This window comes from Lepidochelys kempii, chromosome 8 (assembly GCF_965140265.1).
Source record: "Lepidochelys kempii isolate rLepKem1 chromosome 8, rLepKem1.hap2, whole genome shotgun sequence".
In the NCBI taxonomy this organism is placed as follows: Eukaryota; Metazoa; Chordata; order Testudines; family Cheloniidae; genus Lepidochelys; species Lepidochelys kempii.
In genome coordinates this window covers 4,785,067-4,801,035 of record NC_133263.1, presented here as the reverse complement: position 1 = coordinate 4,801,035, position 15,969 = coordinate 4,785,067, and the positions used below count along the sequence as shown (strand labels likewise).

Sequence of the window (15,969 nt, the reverse complement as noted above, 5' to 3'; positions counted from 1 at the left end):
AGAGAGATTATAGTAAAGAAATGAAGCTAGTAATTATTGAAATGAGATTTGATGTGGAATCTGACAGGACTGAGCTACACCCAACCTAGGGTCTGATTCTGAAAAACTCTCTATTAAGGACAGTGTTTAGGTGTTTTCCTGAGTCAGGGCCCTAAGAAAGTTACCAGGCTCTTTGGTGGGGTAGTTGCATGTTCATGGCTCAAGCCTTAAAGGCAGTGGCTCTATCCACATGCTGCAGATACGCATGCATGCTTTCCTTGTCTGGGATTCTCTGTCCAGGGAAAAACTCCAGCTGAGCGCTGGTTCTGATTGGCTGTGAGGTGGAGAGTAACACTGGGTGACATACACACAAACTCTTGTTGTGAGGATTTGAAGCAGTGCTAAGGGAAATTGTTTTAGTTAGAACTCATGCAGAACACTGGGAGTGGAGCTATCCACAGTCTAAGCTTGGCTGCTTATCCATTATTGTTCAGGTACAAAACCCTGGTTTATTGTGAGTAAAAAAGGCTACGACTCTCCTAAATCACTCATTTCTCCAAACAAGGAATTAAGTCAGGACAGTTCACATACTTCCAACAAGAATAGTGTTTAGCAAGTTATGCTTAGGAAGATGTCACTGTAAAATAGGACCCTTCTTATACACATAATGGATTTTAACTAACTATTCCCAGAAGTTGAACAAACTATTCCCAGAAGTTGAACAGGTGTTACCAAGATAGCACTGCCTGCACCTTCTTTCAGTGCCTCCGATTATTTAGTTGTATTGTATTTGTATTTTTCTAAAACCAAGTTGCTAAAACTTGCATTTTTATTAGTGAAAGCTGAGAGCGTCACACTAAACATAAACTTATTGCCAGTCAAATGAAATGAAATGCAGATGCTGACAAATGAGCATGAATCGGATTGCTTGCCTATCTGACAGCTGGTTTTAGGACCGAGCTGCACTTCATAAATTTACTTAATTCTGTACTTCTTCACCCTGGAGGTCGTAATTCTTATTCTGGATAGATCAGATTTAGGCTGCAACAAGTTCCTGAGTACTGGGAACAAAAATAGGGAGCCATCAAAAAGTTTACTCATAGCTGGAGCTGGATGGGAAACAGTTTTACCATCCCATGAGAATTTTTTGAGATTTTGAATAATTTTCCTATCCTGAACTTGGACAAAAAGTCAACTTCAAATTTTCACTAATCAAAAATCTGAATTCTTGAGTCAAGTTAATCAAAACATTTTGTTCTTTATTTCTACCTTTTATTTTTCTTTTTGTAACTAAATTAGCTTAAATTTCAAAATGAAGTCATTTTGAAACAAAGTTTTCACTTAAAAAATTTCAAAGCTTCCTGTTTTGACAGTGTTTTGTAACTTCAGAAAGTTTCAAAATGGGAAATTCATCAAAACCAACCCTTTCCTAGATACAAACTGACCAGCAAGTTTAGGCTTGAAATTACACAAAGGTTTAGACAAAGGAGTCAAGTTCTGGAACAGCCTTCCAGGTGGGGTAAAAAACCTAACTTGTTTTAAGACTGAGTTTGATAAATTTGTGACAGGGATGGCATGATGAGGTTACATACAATGGCATATGGCCCATCTGCATCTGTTATATTAGGAAATATCTCCAATGGCTCAAGATTGGACACTAGATAGGGAGGGCTCTGAGTTACTAGAGAGAGTTCTTTCCCAGGTGTCTGGCTGATGGGTCTCATGCACATGCTCCAAGTCTAACTAATCGCCATATAGGGGATCAGGAAGGAATTTTCCCTCAAGGTCAGATTGGCAGAGATCCTGGGGAGTTTTTTTTTGTTTCGTTGGTTTTTTGCCTTCCTCTGCAGCTGGGGGCATGGGTCACCTGGTGGTTTGAAATAGAGTGAACTGTGGATTCTATGTAACTTTAAAGACTTTAAATCATGATTTGAAGATTTCAGTACCTTAGCCAGAGGTTATGGGCCTACTTCAGAAGTAAGTGGATCAGGTTCTGTGGCCTGTGATGTTCAGGAGGTCAGACTAGATGAACATATATGATGCTCCCTTCTGACATTAAAGTCCGAGTCTACGAACAGTTTTTGATGTTTTCCAGTGAAAATTTATTTTTGTCAAAACACCTGACCCAGCTCTACTTGGAGTTTCTATAGTCCAATTCGTAATTGGCTTCAGGACCACTGTTGCTTATTTCAAAAATGCAATGAATGTGATGCTAATGTGTCTCCCATGGACCACAGTGGATCAACAGGCTGGAGAGCGCAAGCCAGAGCAGCGGGGAGGGTTTAAATCACAGGAATAAGCAAAATTTAGCTATCCATCCTACTTCCTGGATTCTCTCTCTTACCTTCTCCCTTAGCCTCCCACCCATACATGATGCAATCAAAACAAGTATGGCAGTTGACTGGTCAATTTTAATGTCCTTTAAGTTTGGGCGTTCAGTTCCGTTATCAGCACAGCTGTTAACAGCCCTAAATTTATACTTTAGGATTTAGTAGATTTACTAAATGGAGACCTGTCTTGGCAGATGTCCATGATTTCGTAAGTACTCTTGTACTAGTTCTGTCTTTCCATTTTCCAAACATTAATCAGGAACTGCTTAAAAGGAAAAAAATCTCCTCTAAGAGCATTGTCAAGTGCTTCTAGAAGCTACAAAATCATGCGTTTGGCCTTGTGGTGTTTGCAGTCACATCTCAAATGTTTGACAGTTTTTTTTTCTCACACCAGATTGGTTGTCTTTCCATTTGCCAACTTTTTTCCTACACTGACATATGGAGCACAAGCCCACATGGCTTTGCTTTGTTTACTTATCATTTGTGGGTATTAATTCTGTTAGCACAGTTAGAGGCACAGGGATTATTAGATTTTGCTCTCCCGAATCTCAGGCTCTGGTGCAACTGTAGAGCAAAACCATTGCTGGTGCCCAGTGACTTTCTCGTATCTTGTAGGTTTCATTCCTCTTTAACTACACTCCTTGGTCACTTAAAAATTCAAAATAAAGCATTTAGAGTCCGGAGTACATTCTGCACCAGCCCACAACAGCTTTAAGATAGGTTAAAATTTGAAATTAAACTTCATCAGACTTGTCTTACAGTTAGAGGAAAAAAAGAAAGAAAAAAAAAAAGTCAGGTCCCCTAGGTGAGGGTCTGAATGAATTTCTTCCTTTCACTAACATTTGCACCGTGTCTGAGATTTTCCATTTCTGTATTATCCTCTTGTATATTGCACCTTTTTTGTACAAGATCAAAAATTCTTTTGGGTAAGGTGTTAATTTTTAACCAATAGGGATGGTAAGAGCAAACAGTTAAATCTGTAAGAATTGTTTTGCAGCAAACATCTGCATCATTGGGGTTTTGAATCCCAAAGAGCTCTGACATTTAAGAGCCACATTTTCTTCACGCTTTCCATCTGTTTATTAGTCTGAGGGTGAAGGACTGAATGCTTCAGCCACTTAGATTTTTTTTCCAGTCGTGGACTTTATATTTACATGTCTTAAACTTTAGTGTGTCCAAGTACAGTACATTGCTGTTACAGTGGTGAGTTAAAATCAACACAGCTTGCAAAGTTCCAGTTTGTACTGCTTCATACAGCTCTGCCACAGCACCTCATTCCTTACTTGCACCCTGTGCCCCTGGTGTATTCCTGGGCCTGTCTACTAAACATGTGACTTCTGCAACATGGACAGATATGTCGAAGTCTTGCATAATAACAGGTTTCAGAGTAGCAGCCATGTTAGTCTGTATCTGCAAAAAGAAAAGGAGGACTTGTGGCACCTTAGAGACTAACAAATTTATTTGAGCATAAGCTTTCGTGAGCTACAGCTCGCTTCATCGGATGTATTCAGTGGAAAATACAGTGAGGAGATTTATATATACAGAGAACATGAAACAATGGGTTTTACCATACACACTGTAACAAGAGTGATCAGGTAAGGTGAGCTATTACCAGCAGGAGAGCAGGGGGGGAAATACCTGTTGTAGCGAGGTGTCAAGGTGGGCCATTTCCAGCAGTTGACAAACCTGGTGGCTGAACTTTGTGACTTGGTCCTCACCCATAACTGTTTCACATTTGGGGACAATGTATACCTTCAAATCAGCGGCCCTGCTATGGCTACCTGCATGGCCCCACAGTATGCCAACATTTTTATGACTGACGTAGAACAACGCTTCCTCAGCTCTTGTCACCTAATGCCCCTACTCTACTTGCGCTACATTGATGACCCATGGAAAAGAAGCCCTTGAGGAATTCCACCATGATTTCAACGATTTCCATCCCACCATCAACCTCAGCCTGGACCAGTCCACGCAAGAGATCCACTTCCTGGACACTACAGTGCTAATAATCGATGGTCACATAAACACCACCCTATACCGGAAATCTGCTGACCGCTATGCTTACCTACATGCCTCCAGCTTTCATCCAGACCACACTACACGATCCATTGTCTACAGCCAAGCTCTATGATACAACCGCATTTGCTCCAAACCCTCAGACAGAGACAAACACCTACAAGATCTCTATCAAGCATTCTTACAACTACGATACCCACCTGCTGAAGTGAAGAAACAAACTGACAGAGCCAGAAGAATACCCAGAAGTCACCTACTACAGGACAGGCCCAACAAAGATAATAACAGAACACTACTAGCCATCACCTTCAGCCCCCAACTAAAACCTCTCCAGCGCATCATCAAGGATCTACAACCTATCCTGAAAGACGACCCATCACTCTCACAGATCTTGGGAGACAGGCCAGTCCTTGCTTACATATAGCCCCCCAACCTGAAGCAAATGCTCACCAGCAACCACACATCACACAACAAAACCACTAACCCAGGAAGCTATCCTTGCAACAAAGCCTGTTGCCAACTGTGTCCACCTATCTATTCAGGGGACACCATCATAGGGCCTAATCACATCAGCCACACTATCAGAGGCTCGTTCACCTGCACATCTACCAATGTGATATATGCCATCATGTGCCAGTAATGCCCCTCTGCCATGTACATTGGTCAAACTGGACACTCTCTACGTAAAAGAATAAATGGACACAAATCAGACGTCAAGAATTATAACATTCAAAAAGCAGTCGGAGAACACTTCAATCTCTTTGGTCACTCGATTACAGACCTAAAAGTGGCAATTCTTCAACAAAAAAACTTCAAAAACAGATTCCAATGAGAGACTGCTGAATTGGAGTTCATTTGCAAACTGGATACAATTAAGTTAGGCTTGAATAAAAACAGGGTCATTATTTATAAAGGATGGGTCATTACACAAAGTAAAACTATTTCCCCATGTTTATTCCCCACTCCACCCCCCACTGTTCCTCAGATGTTCTTGTCAACCGCTGGAAATAGCCCACCTTGATTATCACTACAAAAGGTTCTCCTCCCCCCGCTCTCCTGCTGGTAATAGCTCACCTTAAGTGATCACTCTCTTGTTACAGTGTGTATGGTAACACTCATTGTTTCATTTTCTCTATGTATATAAATCTCCCCACTGTATTTTCCAGTGAATGCATCCGATAAAGTGAGCTGTAGCTCACAAAAGCTTATGCTCAAATAAATTTGTTAGTCTCTAAGGTGCCACAAGTCCTCCTTTTCTTTTTGCATATTTTGAAGTGTTTCCCACACACTTGATGCTGTCTCGACTTCATTTTAACAAGTGCAGAAATTGGTTGCTGATGCAGAGGAAGGGTGGGTGACCTTTTCAGATCTGGTCTAGCTTGATTATCTTTGCCCTTGTAACCCAATAGAGGAAGGTGTTGAGGCTTTTGACTATCAGCCAGCACTGGGTTTAGTGTACGTGTTGCATCTGTCAGTTCCTGGTCCTCATAAGTGTTGATAAGATCGGCATGAAGGCATGTCTTGGTATTTTTGATGCACTAAAATTAAGCTTTGTGTTCAAGATGTTTAGCTGTTGGAAGGGTTGTATGATTGAATGGGAGCTTGTGTTTCCCCTAATTAGACAACTGGCTGATCAAGAACAGCTATTTGAAACAGCTTGAGGGATTGTAGCACATAAACACTAAGTTGAGGGCTCCAGGTGAAGCAAATGGTGCCTTTCCTGTCTATTGTCACTGCTGTAGGAATCCTGAACTAAATATTTAATAGCCTGTATGCTGTACTCTGCAATTGAAGCATAAAACCCTGTGCTGTTAGCCTGAAAACGGTATGTTTTTATGGCAACAGAAAACTCTCTGCAATATGTTAAAAGCAATCAACAAGGAAATGAGACTGCAAGCCATCTAAAATCACTTCTTTAGAATAAGTGTAGTCCGAGGAAGAGGAGAAACTTTGTGTGCTTTATCTTGGTGCATACTTAATAAAAATGGGAAATAAACTCTCAAACTACTAAGAATCTGTTTTGTGAACTTAGTTTTCAGATAAGTTGGTATGTAACAGGGCGGAATGCATGGTGTTACTGCATATTGAGTAAAGAGCAAAGACCTCTGTCAACAATGTACTGAACTTGTGTAAACCCCTCCTCAGCACACAGGTGACTCAAGCAGGCTCCCTCTGAAAGAAAGGAGAAAACATCCTTCTTCCTTTACTAACAGGACTTTTCACTGTGAGACTGAGATGGCAGCAGGGTAAGGTGTTATGCTAAGGGGGAGACATGGTTATGTCATGCAGGTGGGAATATTTTGAACTGCAAGCTTTGTGCCTGTCTAATAGACTTTCCCTGTGTAGGTGCATTTATATACTCGGTCAGGGGTCAGCAACCTTCAGCATGCGGCCCATCAGGGTAATCCGCTGTCGGGCTGCAAGACATTTTGTTTACACTGACCATCCGCAAGCACAGCCCCCCGCAGCTCCCAATGGCTGCAGTTCGCTGTTCCCGGTTACTGTGGGGCAGGAGAAGGTGCTGGATCATTAACCCATGGCAGCCCCTGCTGCGCCGGGGTCACCTCCTGCCTGCAGGCAGGTTCCTTGAGACAATCCAGTGAGTGATGGGAAGGGAGGAGGAGGAGCAGCGAGCGATGGGTGGTGGGGCCTGGGCGGAGTGGGGAGACAAGCAGAGCAGGGGCGAGGCCTGGGGAAGAGGCCGGATGGGAGCGGGGCCTTAGGAGAAGAGGTGGAGTGAGGCCTCGAGGGTCCGGTTACCAGCAATTAGAAAAGTGGCAACCCTAGCCAGCACTCCCAATTTCCTGCCACGAATTAGCGGTGTGTCGTCTAGGAATGCAAATCCTGTGGAGGACTGGGTTTTTCATAAATGCATTTTTTGTAGTGCAATCCCTTTCATAGAGCAACAGTAATTTCCCTTTTCGGGGCCTTTCTGGTTTTCAAACAGATTTGGCATGGAAGGTTAAAAGAAAATGGGGGAAAATAGGAAAGGCCATGATTAGGTTAATGGTGTAGCTGCTACTATTGAAAGTGTTGGGTGGTTATTAAATCAATTTATTATCCTCCCACCAACTGAACAGAGGATGGAAAACATTGAAATAAAATTAAACCTAGTGTAAGTGCTGCCTGTTTGGATAAAAGCACATTTTCCTGTTTAAAAGGATTACTCATCTTTCCCAAAACAGGGTAGAGGAGTTAATTTCAATGATGAAGTGCTTTCCATCGCAGGGAGCCATGACTCGCAGAGGTGATTGATTCAGGAAAGAATGTAATTCATTCTTAAAACGTTATATAGCATGTTAGGACTAAATATCTAAGTAAAAGATTAATGAAGTCGTTTTTAATCTTAAACAAGAGTGTGGGGGGGAGGAGAGGGAAGAAATGATGGGGATGGGTGTAATTTGAAAACAAATGTAAGGCAAACAGTTACCTTAGGGGTTTGGGCACTTGGAAGGTGGCCAAGATAACCTCTGGAAAAAATACAGCTGAACTTGCTTTCTGTACCAGTTGCTTAAAAGGGAATTTGCAAAAAGAAAAGGAGTACTTGTGGCACCTTAGAGACTAACCAATTTATTTGAGCATGCGCTTTTGTGAGCTACAGCTCACTTCATCGGATGCATACCATGGAAACTGCAGAAGACATTATATACACACAGAGACCATGAAACAATACCTCCTCCCACCCCACTGTCCTGCTGGTAATAGCTTATGTAAAGTGATCATCAAGTTGGGTCATTTCCAGCACAAATCCAGGTTTTCTCACCCTCCTCCCCGCCCCACACACAAACTCACTCTCCTGCTGGTAATAGCCCATCCAAAGTGACCACTCTCTTCACAATGTATATGATAATCAAGGTGGGCCATTTCCAGCACAAATCCAGGTTCTCTCACTCCCTCACCCCCCTCCAAAAACCACACACACAAACTCTCTCTCCTGCTGGTAATAGCTTATCCAAAGTGACCACTTTCCCTACAATCCAGAGAACCTGGATTTGTGCTGGAAATGGCCCACCTTGATTATCATACACATTGTGAAGAGAGTGGTCACTTTGCATGGGCTATTACCAGCAGGAGAGTGAGGTTGTGGGGGGGGGGGGGGGGGCGGAGGGTGAGAGAACCTGGATTTGTGCTGGAAATGACCCAACTTGATGATCACTTTACATAAGCTATTACCAGCAGGACAGCGGGGTGGGAGGAGGTATTGTTCATGGTGTCTGTGTGTATATAATGTCTTCTGCAGTTTCCACGGTATGCATCCGATGAAGTGAGCTGTAGCTCACGAAAGCGCATGCTCAAATAAATTGGTTAGTCTCTAAGGTGCCACAAGTACTCCTTTTCTTTTTGCGAAGACAGACTAACACGGCTGTTACTCTGAAACCTGTCATTAAAAGGGAATTATATCTCTGATAAACTGTAGTGGAAGTTTTAACCACAAATTGGGAACCTTTTCTGTTCTGTTACCTCAGTTGTGTCCTTGATGCTCTTCATCTGTATGGGGAAGCAGTTTTCTGAATTTTCAAATTGTAAGGGATGGCTCTCTCTTCTTACAGTGCTTATGACCCCACTGCTCCCCCTTATCCTTGTCCAAATTGCATCTAAAATTCCATCTCACCAGGAGGCAGGAGACTGGCTGCTGTTCACTGTAAGAGTGATGCGACTTTATATTGCCAAAATTCTATTGTCAAAGAAATATTTTGGGATTTAGTTATTAGCTTGGATATTCATGGTGGGTTTCAATTGGTTTAAGAGGGTGGACCATTCTCTGTGTATGTGTGTGCAAGCACATACTACAATTATGCAATCCATGCTTTATATTGTGTGAACCTTGAAGGTCAAATTTGATGGGAACTAAAATTGATTTTTAAACTAAGATCTCTTATTTTTCAATGTCAAAAGGAAAAATGACTTATTCCCATTCCCACACAAGATTTCAGACCAGATCTGACTCGAGATCAAGATTCTTGTAAAGTCAGTCCCGTGTTTCCTGTCAGATGGAACAGATGTGCAGTGCAAAGGAATTTCAGTGTTGCACATGTGCTTCAACTTTGTCCCAACCAAAATGCCTCTAGAAGGCTCTGTCTTGATCCTTTCAGCTTTGTGTCTCCCCCTCTCAGAGGATGTTTTCCTGACCAGACTTCAAGTGTCTATGGCACCTTCTAAGTGCGCTGCTTGTTGGGTTTTTTTTAAAATTAATAGGTTGAGCACAAATGAATAAATTCATCACCTTTCAATGGTGCAAGCCGTTAGTGATTTCACTTTAATGGCCAACAGCTTGAGCAATGGCAAATTATTCAGAGCACCTAACTCTCTTTCAAAGGACAAAAACAGCAAGTTGTGGTGATTTCTTGTCTATGGCAGTCTTAGAATTCCAAATATTCAGGAATCACTGCAGTTGTAGCAAAAGCTTATCTGGCTTTGCCTCCCCCTTCTCCACTGGGAGTCTTGTTAACTGTCCTCTGAGATTTCATTCGGTTTTAAGTCTCCTCTGAAAGAGCCTGCTGTCTTCCCAGTCAGTGCTGACTGTAGAGAACTGCCTACTGAGTCACCAGCTCCGCTTTCTAAAGTACCTACCTCTTCCTTGAAATATCCTAAGCACTTGCTAGGCCTGACACTAGTTTAAGAGGACTTAAAATAATTGCAGCCTCAGGTGGTGTGACTTCAGGTCACCCTAAAAATAGGGTGTGCATGTTCTGTTTGGTGGGAGGGAGGCATGTGTAAACGTACCTCAGGCAGGCAGCTGGCTAAATTTACTGTCGCTGCTAAGTATGTGTTCATGCTATTTATTATTATTGGTCTCCAGCAATCAGTGTGTAGTGGGATGAGGTATAAAGAGCGGGCTAGGCATTTTCTAGTACTATGAGCTGTGTTATTACAGTGGTTTGCTCCTGTCTGTAAAGTTGATTTAACCTGATCTGCATGAGTTAAAGAGAATAAAGTCTTTTTGTAGCCCCAAAGCAGTCCTTGTGTGGATTGAATATCTTTCCTGACTTAAATTGTATCTGGCAGAATTGTATTTAAACCCACAACATAAGGCTAAGGATTGTTGGCTCTCTTCCAGCTGCTTTTATAGGAAACAACTTGTTCTGAAAACCCAGTCACACTACAATAAGCTGTAAAATCAATTGGTGGATTTCCACAGGTGTCAATGAGGGCATAACTTGGCCTGGATGGTGTTGATGCATGAAATGGAAAGAATCCAGATCAATGGTCAAAGTGTAGAGAGAGTTTGAGCAATTACTGGTTTAAAAAAATGTGTTTTTACTGGCAGACTGAGCACATTTTATATCTGTTATAAAATTGAGATCCAATGAATCTGAAACCTATAATGCCATTTGTAAGTGTCACTTTTTAGGACAGAAATAATTCAAATTGCCATGGATTCTAGTATGCTTTGTTTTTTTAAAAAAAGCAATAAAAACAGTAATCCCAAAACTTAACTACTTTTCTCTGCACTCCATGTATGTTAAGTTCATGTAATCTTTTCTGAAGAGTGGTGGCATTTCTGAGCAATGAAATTCTCCCTTCTCCTTATAGCTATGGGCCACTTGACTAAGGAAGGAAATAGTAGCCTACATGTAAACTCAGCAATCTTTTTATTCTGGAAAGACTTTTCAGTATTGCAAGCAGTCAGCAACTTCATGTTACTTGGAAGCAGTTCTTATGCTTAGATACTTTGTACACAGGGAAGAGAAGGGATGAGTCCACAAAAATTTGAGCCAGGAGAAGACCTTTTAATCAGACAGCATTTTATTTGTGATAGTTTAAAGCAATGATTTTATCAGAGCTTCTCCTCCTCCTTAGTATAGATCTTTATTTACAACTCAAAATAAAGAAAGCAAAAGATTTTAAGTAGTTCTGACTAGTAATGTTAATATATTAATTGTGTATCAAATTTATTAGTCTGTCATCAAGCTACCAATTTAGTTTTTAATCTTTGTACAATCTTATCATTTATACAGCTAAATTACATTGCACATAACATGCTGTCACTGGAATTCATCCAGTTTACCATTCATTAAATTGCCCTTGTAATAAAAATCACTCCATGTCAAGGTGCATTAAGAAGTTGGTTTTTTTAAAGCCCCGTATTTGTAGCAACTTGTGTGGTTATCTAACTTGTTTGTTTGAGGTTTTCTTTTAAAAACAAATATAAAGTATTGTCATCATTTTGGTAGAAGATGGATGTCTCATTCTAAATTTTGGTGTCTGAGCAGCATGTGGTCCAACAATCAGAGCAAAGGAGAGCACGCCCAGGCTGTCTTTCCTTTTTCCCTTCTCTATTTTTGCCCTCTTTGCCTTTAGAAAAACACACTTTTTATTGCAGGGTAGCTCATGAGTGTTGTCATTAACCTGACACTTTTTTGGTAGGGGAAACCGCATCCATAGGCATAGTAGAACCTTGCTAGTTTGCACGTCAATAAACCACAGTCCTACACTTGCAATAAAACGTTATGCTGATGTGTGACATTTCCTGTGGTGGCTGGAGATGGGGCAGCTGTGACACATCACTTTGCCTTGGGAAGGGGAGCGTACTGCATCTTCGACCTCAACAATACTGCATGTGCTATTGTGCAGCACTGTCTTTCAGTGCCTCTGTCATCCATTAATGCGGTTTAGGGAGGTTCGTAGCAGCTCAGGGCAACTGCACCTGTATTCCCTCTCTGTGGTCCACCAAGGGCACCCGCTCTGACTTCCAGCTCCCCAGTTGCCATCTTTCTTGGGAAGGTGTCTCACTTCCACTTGTCTGGGGTATTTCCAAGCTGTACAGTTCCCTGCCTATACTGTGAATTCTCCAGGAAGTCAGATTGGCTAAGCAGGCCTGTTAGTCTTCCTCCTCGGAGGCTATAAACAGCATAGTTGCCCACAGTTACACTTATTCTTAAGGTGAAAGCATTACAAAGAAAACATTAAAAACAATAAAAGAACCTATACACAAGCTAAAAAGCTTACCAGAGATCACCCCAACTCCAGCAAGAGTTCTGGCAGGTGATCAGTCCTTCCAATCCCACCAAGGGGTTTTTCTGAGATCAGAAGTTCATAACAGCTGTTAGCACAGAACAAGCATCCCCATGAATCTGTGAATTGCTCCTTTACACAGTCTGGATTACTGATATTGTCCTCAAGTAACAGGTGATCAGCAGACAAAGGTCCCCGCCTCAGAGGAGCTGAGTTCTTGCATAAATGGACAGGGTGTTTGCATACACCTCCCCCTAGAAATTTCTTGGGAAACTTAACTTCAAACGCTCATTCTTGTCTGGTTACATGGTTCAAGAGTCCTTTGAAGCTCATAATGCCTCTCCTTCCCCCCTCCTGAGACGTTACATATAATCCTTCAATAATACATAAACGTTTTGCATTTTTAATACAATAAACTCCTAAGACATTTAAACTTCATTTAATATGGTTTGTCCAGGAAATTACCATTTCTGTCACATCTAGTTTACAGTGCTTTGCCTGAGAAAAGGCAGGTCAGGTTCTGGTACCAACAGTTAAGCAGTTATGACCAACTTTGCAGTAATGAGTAGCTTTAAAGATGTATAACAGATGAAGAGAGAACCTTCCCGAGTTGTAGGTTTCCGAGGGACTATTACAACCAGTGAAGAAAAGCACCTTTGTAATGATCTGATAGCTCGAAGCTACTGTTCTTTTTGTTTTGTTTTTTCACTATTATTCGATGGTTGGGAATAAGACGCTATTATCCTCCCAACATGAGACTGAGAATATAAAACACAACTGGAAGGTGTTTCAAAAATTGTCTCCTGCAAGCCAGCCTTTCTTATGAATGCAGCCAAACAGCAGGACACTGTGGTGTTCTTCAAAGCCCACTTACGTCTGTCTGTCTCATTCAGATAATGCTACCCATAGGGTCACCTATTGGATTGCATCCTCGTTGCATTTAGAAAAAAAAGATTAATTTCACTGCTTAAATTATTTGACAAAGAAGGAGTAAAGAGCTAGAGGCTCTTCACCCTCCATTTAGTTTTCAGGGTAAAGAACTTGACCCTTTGATGTTACAGTGAGGGTGTGGTATGGGAATTTAGATGGATTAGAACAGCTGGTGTCTTCTGGAAATTTGGCTACTCATATGTCCTTTCTCTCTCTTATCCTAGTAGAGTAACTTCACAAACTATTCTTAATTCTTAACAGATAATTAGCAGCAGCTAATAAATGAACAATCTCTCTTTGACATCATGGTTACTATAGAAACAACCGTCACATTTCATATGGAGAAATGTGCCAATGCTATGTTCTTAAATTGTTCTGTGGTTGCTATAATTCCTAGTTCAGCTCCGCCAAAGTCAGTGCTAGACTGACTGCCTTTAAGGGATCCATCTGTCAGCATTGTAGGTGACATGGTGTGGAAATGCTGGAAGCTGGTCTCCACTAGTGTGTCAGCAAGTGCCACAACTGGTGAAGCTGCATTGATTTGTAGAACTGTAAGACATGAAGAAAATGCTAGTACGTACAAGGCATTGGAATGCAAGTGGGAAATAAACAGCAGGCACAAATTCTTTTAAGTATCAAAGTTGTTTATTGTATTCACCTGTGCCTCAGCATAAACAATGAGATGCTGTATAATTACCTCTGAACATTTAAGATTCTATGAAATTTCAGCAGTTTTTCAAGACCTGCTAATGTTTTGTGGAGGAAACTGATTTAGATGCAGTAATTACCATAGGGCCTGATTATGAAAACACTGCAGTCCTGTGAGGTCAATATTGGGAGGATCAGATGCGTAGCTCCTGCTTTTCTCTTCCTTTTATTACTGTGTAACTCAGTATCAGATGTTTTGATGATAATTACCTTACTCTGATTTTAGATTACTGGAACCAAGGTACAATTTATATCTTGAACTTGGCTTTGGGTAACTCTTTTGGACAGAGTGGGGAATTTTTTCTTTCCAATTATGGCACAGAATGATACCGCTGCACTAAATGAGTGATGGTTGTGGTTTTTTACTATTTTTTTAATTACCAGTCACTGCCTACACAATGCTGCATGGGGAATGAGTGTTAATATCTTGTCTGGTCTCCCAGAGAGTCGCTTTTTTGAAAGATTTATCCATTCAATTAGAGAAAATTGATTCCTGGTTGCTGCAGAGGATCTGTTCAAAAGTGACTTGAAAAGGGTGAGGGAAAGGTATTAGTTTTAGCTAGATAGCAATAATCAGTAAAGGTTTTACTAAGCAGACCAACCTGTTCTTAATTTTTTAAATTATTTTAATTGCTCCAGCTATACAGATATCAGACACCCACCAAAATGAGTTTGGTCTTATTAAAGCTGTTGGAGATTTAAAATCGGACTCTGAAGAAAGAAAAATGTCAAGTTTGCACAAGGAATACTCTAAAAATATTTAAAGGGAATTCAAGAGCAGATTTTGGCTAGTTGAGAGTGACTGCAGCTGCTGGCAGCATCAAAGGTGAGATGCAAAGTATATTGTAACTCCCAAGATTATCTCCACCTTTGACCCCTGTGCCCCCAAAATAAAATCCAAGATACACAAAGGGAATAAATTTGCTTCTGGGCACCAAATGGTAAACAGAATAACTAGATTAAGATTGGGGTGGATCGGGGGCGGGGGAGGGATCCTTGGCTAGCTGAGCTGATTCATCTGTGTAGGAACTTGTTGTGACATTCCCCAGGATACAAACTGGACTGTTGGACAACTGTGTCCCCTCGACTCTCCAGTTGGGGTGCCTTCTATACTGCTGCTCTGTGAGAACTACCACTCCTGCTCCGTTTACATACACTCTCTAGCATGCAAACTCATTCCCAGTTGAATTATATGAATGATTTCAGCCAGCCACTCCTGAATTATATTGCAGAATGACACAAATTCCTTGTCCCAGACTTGTCCCTAAAAATGTGCCCCGCTCTTTCCTTCAAGCTACAAGCTCATAGAAAGTCCATCATTTCGTTAATAGAAATGATATACACAAACCCTGTTATTGCAAATGGAGGTTCCAGACACTTCAGGCAAAATGTACACCTGTTTAGATGAGACAATAAACAAGTTTATTAACTACAGATAGATTTTAAGTGATTACACCAAATGAGGCATAAAAGTCAGAATTGGTTACAAAGAAATAAAAGGTAAAATGCAAACTAATACCTAACTTAACAAGCTGAACTTAAAACAAAGTTTTTTCTCGCCACACGATCACAGCAATCTGGCTGGGTTCTTCAGCCAGGATCCCTTCCCCAGCTCAGTGATGCTCCTTTTGTCTTTCAAACATTGTTAATGCCGTGAGTAGAGGTGAGGGGGGAGAGGTGATTTTGTGTCCTCTGTTCTCCCTTCTTATAGCATTTCTCTTTGAGAATCCTCTCCAGCTGGTGTTCAGGCGACCGCAAGTTTGTTTGCCAAGATGTAAATTTCTCACTCACACCCCTCTTTCCTGCCAAAGAATGGTCACTTAACCCGGTAATAGTCCACTTGATTATATTGACACCTGGCTCAGGTACTGGCTAACCTTTTGTTTCTGAAGAACTGATTTGGGCTGCTTTTCTAAGCTTTGAGCATGTCTCAGCAATGTCATACAGCAGAGTCTTATAACTTTACGTACAATGTTGCTACATGCATTTTACCAGGATGAAGATGATCAGTAGACTGAGTTTTCAAATGGTATATCAGAAGGCACATTTT

At 41.2% G+C, this 15,969-nt stretch overlaps 1 protein-coding gene across 2 annotated transcripts in view; it reads left to right on the top strand.

The window, feature by feature from the left end:
- Positions 1-15,969, top strand: part of GALNT10 (polypeptide N-acetylgalactosaminyltransferase 10) — a 123,279-nt gene that overhangs the window by 72,675 nt on the left and 34,635 nt on the right. The gene's annotated exons all lie outside the window — the stretch shown is intronic.